We start from the raw sequence: 9655 nt of genomic DNA on the forward strand, positions 1-9655 counted from the left end.
GTAGCCACATTAAAAAATGCAAAAAGAAACTGGTGAAATTAATTTAAACTGTAAATTTTGTTTAATCCAGTGTATCCAAAATATTATTTCCACGTCAAGTTTTTGAAATCCAAGTGCATTTTGTACTTACAGAACATCTCGATTCAGACTAATATATTTCAAGTGCTCAGTAGCCATATGTGGCTAGTGGCTAATATTGTATAGCATAGCCTTATACTACCTACTGTCAGCTCCAGGGTGTTCCATATTATCAGACAGAGTTGGCTTTCATAGAGACCAAATTGTTCATGGCTATAGAGATTAGGAAAGCCAGATCTCTAGAAATTCTTTTTTTTTTTTTTTCCCCTTGGAAGGGTTTTAAAAACACAAACACCAGAACTTTCTTCTTTGGGTTTCTATAATTTACCTGTGACATTCAGCTTCAAAAGGCAACCTATGCATTGAATCTATTTATTTGTTTATTTATCTATTTATTTATGTGGCTGCATCGGGTCTTAGTTGCAGCACACAGGATCTTCGTTGTGGCATGCAGGCTTCTCTCTAGTTGTGGCACGCGGGCTCCAGAGCGCGCAGGCTTAGTAGTTGCGGCACATGGGCTTAGTTGCCCCACAGCATGTGGGATACTAGTTCCCTGACCAGGAATCAAACCCGTATCCCCTGCATTGGAAGGCAGATTCTTAACCACTGGACCACCAGGGAAGTCCCAACCTATGCATGTTGAATTATCCTGACATTGCTAACTGAAAAATCCCCAGTGCAAAAAAACAAAATTCATTCTTCCATATCCTCTTGACTCTGAACCCTGAATAGAGATAAGAGAAATAATGTTTAATTCTCATAGATTCCACCCATACTGCAGTTATTTTAAACAATCTGATTACATGTGTATCTTCATATACCTTCTCGTAGTAGCTCCATTTCTTTTCAGCTGCAAAGAAAACTAGCATTCCAGTTAGTTCCACTCTCCTAGGGGAGAAGAGTTGGAGTGAAAGATGACTCACCTTACTGTTTCTCTAACTGGATCATCATCTGTGAGTAGATAGTCCATGACCACCACTGAAGTCCTGCCAGCATCCATTGTCCATGGAAAGAAGGGCCAATCCTTGGATATCACTTTGCCAGCCTTTACTGAAGAAATTTAGGTGTTAACCTAAAACAACAAAACAGCCAGTTATTGTACCAGAAAAATGGGTTTATTCTGGAGCAGCAAAGAATTGTAGTTCAGGACATGCAACTATGCTGAACCATGTGTGAGTCACATAAAGCAAAGAGGAAACTTTTAGAGAGAAGAAGGGGAAGTTGGGAGGGGCTGTTATAAACAAAAAATCAACTGGAGGAAACTGGAAGTTAGAAGTATAGTGGCTTTTCATTGGCTGAGTTGTGACACACCCTCATTGGCTGAGCTGTTGCCAAGCAAGGAGAGCATTTTCTTCCCTGGCTGGTGGTAGGAAAGTAGTGTCACTCCCTGATGGAGATACAAAGTATGTCTCTTCCTGTTGAGATGGAGTGGTAGGAGCATGACAGCTCCCTCTTCTGGCCCCTTTACCCCACTTTAGTGAGGTTTTCTTTTATTCATTTTCCCAAAGGTAACTGTTCTAAAGTCATACAGGGCATGTGATTTGGGGGAAGAGGGAAGGAAGGGAGGGAAGAATAGATAATCTACCCTTTTCCCTTATTCTTTGACTCTGTAGGAGAGGGAAAATAATTTTCCTTCTAACCTTATAGGCTCTTGACTTAGATCCTCTGTAATAAAAGACAGATTAACAGGAGAAGAACAAACAGAAGTTTAATAATTTGTATACCTCCTGCATACATGGGAGATACCCAGGAAAACTGAATAATTCTCCCAAATGGCCAAGCCATTGCCTTAAATACCATCTCCAGCTAAAGACAAAATATGATGTTGGGGTCAGGGAGGCCGATTACAAGGGGTTACCAGGCAAAGCATAGTAAACAAGAGTAATGCTGTTGTGCAGATTTAAGTCATTGCCTTCTCTATTGATAAGAGTTTCTAGAGTTTTAGAGTCTTTTTTCTCTTTCTACAGAGAGGAAGTCACCCTTGCAAATGGAAGATTTCCCTTATAAATGTAAATATCCTTTTCAAAAGGGTTAATTTCTATTCTGGTTTCAGAGCTTTTCCTGTGTCTGCTGTTTCTCGAAAAATAAGAACTAAACCTCAGCCAAAGAAGAGGTATATTTGGGGATGGCAAATTCTGCTCCCCTTCAACTCTTTGTCCCTTATTTCCCAAAACTCTCTTCCTTGATCCTTTCCCTTTCTTGCCTCCCGACCCCATGTTATGTCCTCTGGGATTCTCCCTACTGAATTATCTCTATCTCAGAGTCATCTTAAGGCTTGAAAATGTCATACCCTTGGGAGTTGTCTATGTCACTGGCTTTTCCCTTCTGGTTGGTGACCACTGCTCTTTCTCAATGTCTACTGGCTCTCCTTGGGAGGTAGAAAGTAGGAGAGAACTCTGACCTCATGGATGTGATGATGGAGAAGGGGAGTGTTCCACTCTAGACTGGAGCTAACTGTATGCTAAAGGAGCATTAATGTCAACAGGATTTTACCATCATGAGGATTTGTTATTTTCCCCATATCTCTAGATCGTGCACATGAGGAAGGTTTCTTCCTTCTATTAACATATTTGACTTTAGTTCTTACAAAGTAAAACCTTGCTCTTTCCTGCCCTGAATTATACAATACAGTTGTCCACTTTTCTTTTAATCCATGTTGCCAAATGACTTTTCTCTAATCACTACTTTTCTCCCCTCAAATTGGTCTGGAAAGCTTAGAGATTTTCAGCTCACTCTCCCACACTTCCAAAAAACAAAACAAAACAAAACCCTTCTTTTGAATTGAGATAGTTTTAGTATAGGTTTGTTTCCTGTAATCGAAAGAGACTTGACTACAATAATCTATATTAAAATCCACTTGTTTTTCTTCCTTCTAGGAAATATCCATTGCAATCTAATGATTTACTTTCAAAGCCACGTGATAAAATAGCAGAAGAATAAAGTAAGACCTTTTGAAATTTTCACAAGTACAGTGTCATGGACAAATAATGAACAGTAATTGTTGGTTTGTCCAATATTTCTGTGGAATTAATTTTTTGGATAGCTGGAACTTACCCCTAACTACTAAAACCTTGCTCTTTAAACCAAACATCTATATCAAGGTCTAATCCAGTAAGGCCCTAAAGAGCTAGAAAAGTGAGGGCTTTTTTGTTTTTTGTGGTTTTTTTTGGCAGGCTTGAGTCTGATTTTTTTAAGTGTTCCCATTTCCTGTTCTATTGTCAAGTCATCCCATCTTGTGCCTATCATCCTTTTCAACTCTCTATTTATCTTGTAGCCTCTAATTTGTGCCAAGTGTGAAAGCAGGACCCTGTGGGGCCTTCCCAGAGACAGATCCCCCATGTCCCCTTCCTCTTGTTTGTACAAAAGCTTTAGCCTCCTAGACCTTCCCCAAGTTCCAAAGAGCAAATTTAATCAGAGAGGTGAGAAAATGCAGAAACAAAGGAAAACAGTCAAGCAAGATGAAATAATAATAATTTAGCCATAAAGCAAAATCAAGAGCTTTTAGTTCCTCCTCAAGGGCTATAGATAATATCCTGAGCCATATCCTTGAGTTGTTTTACAGATACTAAAAAACTCTCACCAGGTGGAGGAAGTTAACTGTGTGCTGATCACCAGAATGTAGACCCCAGACTGGCTGGAACCAGAAGGTTGATGATTAAGAGTCCCAAAACATCACCCTGTTACCTCACCCGTCAATAAGAGAATTGTGCATGAGCTAATCACACACCCTGTGATGCTCTCCCTCACACTGTCTTTAAAAATCCTCTGAAAGCCATCGGGGAGTTCAGGACTTTTGAGCATGAGCTGCCCATCCTCCTTGCTTGGCCCCATGTTGGGGGCCTTGCAATAAACAATATACTTTCCTTCACCACAACCCAGTGACAGTAGATTGGCTTTGCTGTGTCAGATGAGTGGACCCAACTTTGGTTCTGTAATAGGTGGAAGAGCCTCACAACCAAATTGGTTAGAATTATTTATAAATTAACTGAACTAGTAAATGAAATTGAGGGACTCAACCGTGAATAAGCAGCATGAGCTTAGGGAGTGGGAGATTTTTGTGGTATCAGAACTTTGTGGCACCTATTTTGGCCTACAAGGATTTTTTACTTTGATTTTAATTTTTTTCTAGATGGTGAATATTGCTGTTGTACATAGAAGGTGTTAAATAAGTGACACATTGCTATTATTATTCACCAAAACGACCTTTGTTATTTTACCTTATCTTAAGATGCTAAGTCTCTCACCCTTTGTAAACTGCCAGAAATAATTTGGGGATGTACATGGGGTTTGTATATTAATGAGTTAGTCATTCACATTTCTTCTTTTTTTTTTTTTTTTTTTTTTGCAGTATGCGGGCCTCTCACTGTTGTGGCCTCTCCCATTGCGGAGCACAGGCTCCAGAAAGATAGATGTTAGCTCTTCTCTAAATGTTTGATAGAATTCGCCTGTGAAGCTATCTGGTCCTGGGCTTTTGTCTGTTAGAAATTTTTCTTTTTTCAGTACGCGGCCCTCTCACCATTGTGGCCCCTCCCGTTGCAGAGCACAGGCTCCGGACACGCAGGCTCAGCAGCCATAGCTCACGGGCCCAGCTGCTCCGCGGCATGTGGGAGATTCCCGGACTGGGGCATGAACCCGTGTCCCCTGCATTGGCAGGCGGACTCTCAACCACTGCGCCACCAGGGAAGCCCTCATTCACATTTCTGAGTAATATATCCTAATAAGCAAAAAGGAAATTGTTAAATACAATACTCATGAAGCGGTTTGTTCCAGTTAATTTACTTTTATTTATATTACGTACTAAGCATTTTCTTACTGTGATAAATAGAGCAGACTAGGGATAACAACCTTTAATGACCAAAGATGGTTTATTGCAAACATCTGTTTTCATGACAAGGTCCATTGCCATAGATAAAAGAGGATTAGGAGGTGGGGCTTGATGTGTATCGGCACCATATCTCTGGAGGCTGTAAAGAAATGTTAAAATAAGCCCCTTCCAATAGTTGACTTATTAATTACATCTTTTTTACCAGAGGAATTTGCTTATTATGAGTTTTCTTTCCTCTTATTTTTGGTCCAGGCAAATCAACGTTTTACTGTGACAGAAAACAAGACTGTACATTCTCTAGGTACCAGGAAAGGCAGACTGAATCCTGTTGCTAGATACAAACTAAAGTTAGACAAAGTCTACTTTTATGCAAAATCTGAGAGTGAAAAGGGGCATGAGGAAGGAGGGGAAGTTAATCACACTACCAGTAAACTCTCTAATATCTACACAGTGAGGTGATAGAATCTGATTATATCAGTGTCCCCAGATTTTATCAGCTAAAAAACAAAGTTAAGAAAGATTTTAAAAGTAAAAATATAGGGTTGGCCAAGAAGTTCGTTTGGGTCCTACAGACAATAAGATGGTACAGAAAAACCCAAACAAACTTTTTGGCCAACCCAGTAGCTTCCTTTCTAATTACAAAAGTAAAATGTGACTATTATAAAAGAGTCACTGGGAGGACTCAAGATGGCAGTGTGGGAAGATGCAGAGTTAGCATCTCCCCACAACTAGGGCACCCGCTGGCCACAGGTGGGGGATTCTAACCCCCAAGGAGAGGTGAGAAACCCCAGAGTGAACATGTAGGACATAGCGGGACAAAGGGGGGAGGAGAAGTGGAGGCCAGACAAGATCGCTCCCCTGAGGCCGGGGAGATCAGGAGAGGCAGGTGGGAGGGACTCTCTGGGAAGAGCAGGAGAGGAGCAGAGGGCAATTGCCTGGTCCACTGGGGCTGGGGAGCCTGCTGAGCTCCCAAGCCCATCCTCCCCCTCCAAAGCCCAATCCAGGCCTCGTGGGTCCTGGGGTCATAGAAGGGAGGCTGGGGAGATCAAGAGTGGCAGGCAGAAGGGCCCTCCCAGAGGTGCAGAAGAGGGGCAGAGGGCAATTGCCCTGCCCACTCAGGCCCAGAGAGCCTGCTGAGCTCCCAGGCCAATCCCCTGCCCTCCAAGCCCCCTCCAGGCTGCGTGGGTCTTTGTGGGCATAGGAGGGAGGCCAGGGAGATCAGGAGAGGCAGGTGAGAGGGGCCCTCCAGGAGGAGTGGGTGAGAAGCGGAGGGCATTTGCCCTGCCCACTCGAGCTCAGGAAGCCTGCTGGGATCCCAGGTGAGGTCCCCTGCCTTCTGAGACTAGGGGTGGGGGGCATGCCTGGGGCCCTTCTGCTCCTGGAGACTAAGCCCCACCCCCCACAGCCCCCAGGGCCTTTTCCAACCCTGTGGGTACTGAGCATTGACCCCACCCACTGCCCAAACCTCACCCCTGCTTAGGCCCTGCCCTCCACAGCCAACGCCTTCCCCCCTCCTTTTTTTCTTTTTTCCCTTTTCTCTCCTCCACTTTTTTACTATTGTGGTACTGATGTACCTTCCGGTTGTTGATTCAGCTATATTTTTATTTTTACATTCTTTCTAACATACCTGTTAGTTTCCTACTCTAGTTTTATTTTTTACTTTGTTATTGTTCTCTTTATTTTTATTTATTTATTTATTTATTTATATTTGCCACCCCACACGGCTTGCAGGATGTTGATTTGTGAGCCTGGGGTCAGGTGGAAGCTCCTGTTGTGGGAGTGCCAAGTCAAAACCACTGGATTAACAGAGAACCTCAGACCCCAGGGAATATTCATCAGAGTGCGGTCTCACAGAGTTCCTCATCCCAGCACTAAGACCCAGCTCTACCCAATAGCCTACAAACTCCAGTGTTGGAAGCCTCAGGCCAAACAGCCAGTAAAACAGGAACACAATCCCACTCATTAAAAAAACAAACAAACATGAGACAGCAAAAAAATATGTCACAGATTAAGGAGTAAGGTAACAACCTACAAGACCAAATAAATAAACAGGAAATAGGCACTCTACCTGAAAAAGAATTCAGAGTAATGATAGTAAAGATGAACCAGAATCTCGGAAATAGAATGGAAGCACGGATTGAGTAAATACAAGAAATGTTTAACAAAGATCTAGAAGAACTAAAGAACAAACAAACAGAGATGAACAACACAATAACTGAAGTGAAAAATATACTAGGAGGAATCAATAACAGAATAACGGAAGCAGAAGAACAAATAAGTGAGGTGGAAGACAAAATGGTGGAAATAACTGCCAAGGAGCAGAATAAAGAAAAACAAAATGAAAAGAATTGAAGACAATCTCAGAGACCTCTGGGAAAACACTAAACACACCAACATTTGAAGTATAGGGATCCCAGAAGAAGAAGTGAAAAAGAAAGGGTCTGAGAAAATATTTGAAGAGATTATAGTGGAAAACTGAACCAGAATCTCGGAAATAGAATGGAAGCACGGATTGAGTAAATACAAGAAATGTTTAACAAAGATCTAGAAGAACTAAAGAACAAACAAACAGAGATGAACAACACAATAACTGAAGTGAAAAATATACTAGGAGGAATCAATAACAGAATAACGGAAGCAGAAGAACAAATAAGTGAGGTGGAAGACAAAATGGTGGAAATAACTGCCAAGGAGCAGAATAAAGAAAAACAAAATGAAAAGAATTGAAGACAATCTCAGAGACCTCTGGGAAAACACTAAACACACCAACATTTGAAGTATAGGGATCCCAGAAGAAGAAGTGAAAAAGAAAGGGTCTGAGAAAATATTTGAAGAGATTATAGTGGAAAACTTCCCTAACATGGGAAAGGAAATAGTCACCCAAGTCCAAGAAGCACAGAGAGTCCCATACAGGATAAACCCTAGGAAAAACACACCAAGTCACATATTAATCAAACTAACAAAAATTAAATTCAAAATAAAAATATTAAAAGCAGAAAGGGAAAAACAAAAAATAACATACAAAGGAATCCCCAAAAGGTTATCAGCTGACTTTTCAGTGGAAACTCTCTTGGCAAGAAGGGAGTGGCAGGATATACTTAAAGTGATGAAAGGGAAAAATCTACAACTAAGATTACTCTACCTAGCAAGGATCTCATTCAAATTTGATGGAGAAGTCAAAATCTTTTCAAACAAAAGCTAAGAGAATTCAGCACCACCAAACCAGCTTTACAAAAAATGCTAAAGAAAATTCTCTAAGCGGGAAACACAACAGAAGAAAAATACCCACATAAACAAACCCAAAGCAATTAAGAAAATGGTAATAGGAACATACATATCAATAATAACCTTGAATGTAAATGGATTAAATGCCCCAACCAAAAGACACAGACTGGCTGAATGGATACAAAAACAACCCATATATATGCTGTCTACAAGAGACCCACTTCAGACCTAGGGACACATACACACTGAAAGTGAAGGGATGGAAAAAGATATTCCATGCAAATGGAAATCAAAAGAAAGCTGGAGTAGCAATACTTGTGTCAGATAAAATAGACTTTAAAATAAAGACTATTACAAGAGATAAGGATTGATCAAAGGAACAATCCAAGAAGAAGATATAACAATTATAAATGTTTATGCACCCAACATAGGAGCACCTCAATATATAAGGCAAATGCTAACAATCATGAAAGGAGAAATCAATAGTAACACAATAATACTAGGGAACGTTAACACCCCAATTTCATCAGTGGACAGACCATCCTAACAGAAAATAAATAAGGAAACACAAGCTTTAAATGATACAACAGACCAGATAGATCTAATTGATATTTATAGAACATTCCACCCAAAAGTGGAAGAATACACTTTCTTCTCAAGAGCACATGGAACATTCTCCAGGACAGATCACATCTTGGGTCACCAATCAAGCCTCGGAAAATTTAAGAAAATTGAAATCATATCAAGCATCTTTTCTAACCACAACACTACGAGATTGGAAATCAATTATAGGAAAAAAAATTAAAAAACACAAATACATGGAGGCTAAACAGTGCGCTACTAAATAACCAAGAGATCACTGAAGAAATCAAAGAAGAAACAAAAAAATACCAAGAGACAAATGACAATGAAAACATGATGACCCAAAACCTATGGGATGCAGCAAAAGCAGTTCTAAGAAGGAACTTTATAGCAACTCAATCTCACCTCAAGAAACAAGAAATATCTCAAATAAACAATCTAACCCTAAACTTAAAACAACTAGAGGAGGAAGAACAAAGAAAACCCAAAGTTAGTAGAAGAAAGGCATCATAAAGATCAGAGCAGAAATAAATGAAACAGAAACAAAGAAAACAATAGCAAAGATCAATAAAACTAAAAGCTGGTTCTTTGAGAAGGTAAACAAAATTGATAAACCCTTAGACTCATCAAGAAAAAAAGGGAGAAGACACAAATCAATAGAATTAAAAATGAAAAAGGAGAAATCACAACTGACACTGCAGAAATGCAAAGGATTATAAGAGTCTCCTACAAACACTATATGAAAATAAAATGGACAACCACGAAGAAATGGACAAATTCTTGGAAAGGTACAATTTTCCAAGACTTAACCAGGAAGAATTAGAAAATATAAACAGACCTATCACAAGTAATGAAATTGAAACTGTAATTAAAAATCTTCAAACAAACAAAAGTCCAGGAGCAGATGGCTTCACAGGTGTATTCTATCAAACATTTAGAGAAGAG

The sequence above is a fragment of the Physeter macrocephalus genome, chromosome 5 (assembly GCF_002837175.3).
Source record: "Physeter macrocephalus isolate SW-GA chromosome 5, ASM283717v5, whole genome shotgun sequence".
Classification (NCBI taxonomy): domain Eukaryota; kingdom Metazoa; phylum Chordata; class Mammalia; order Artiodactyla; family Physeteridae; genus Physeter; species Physeter macrocephalus.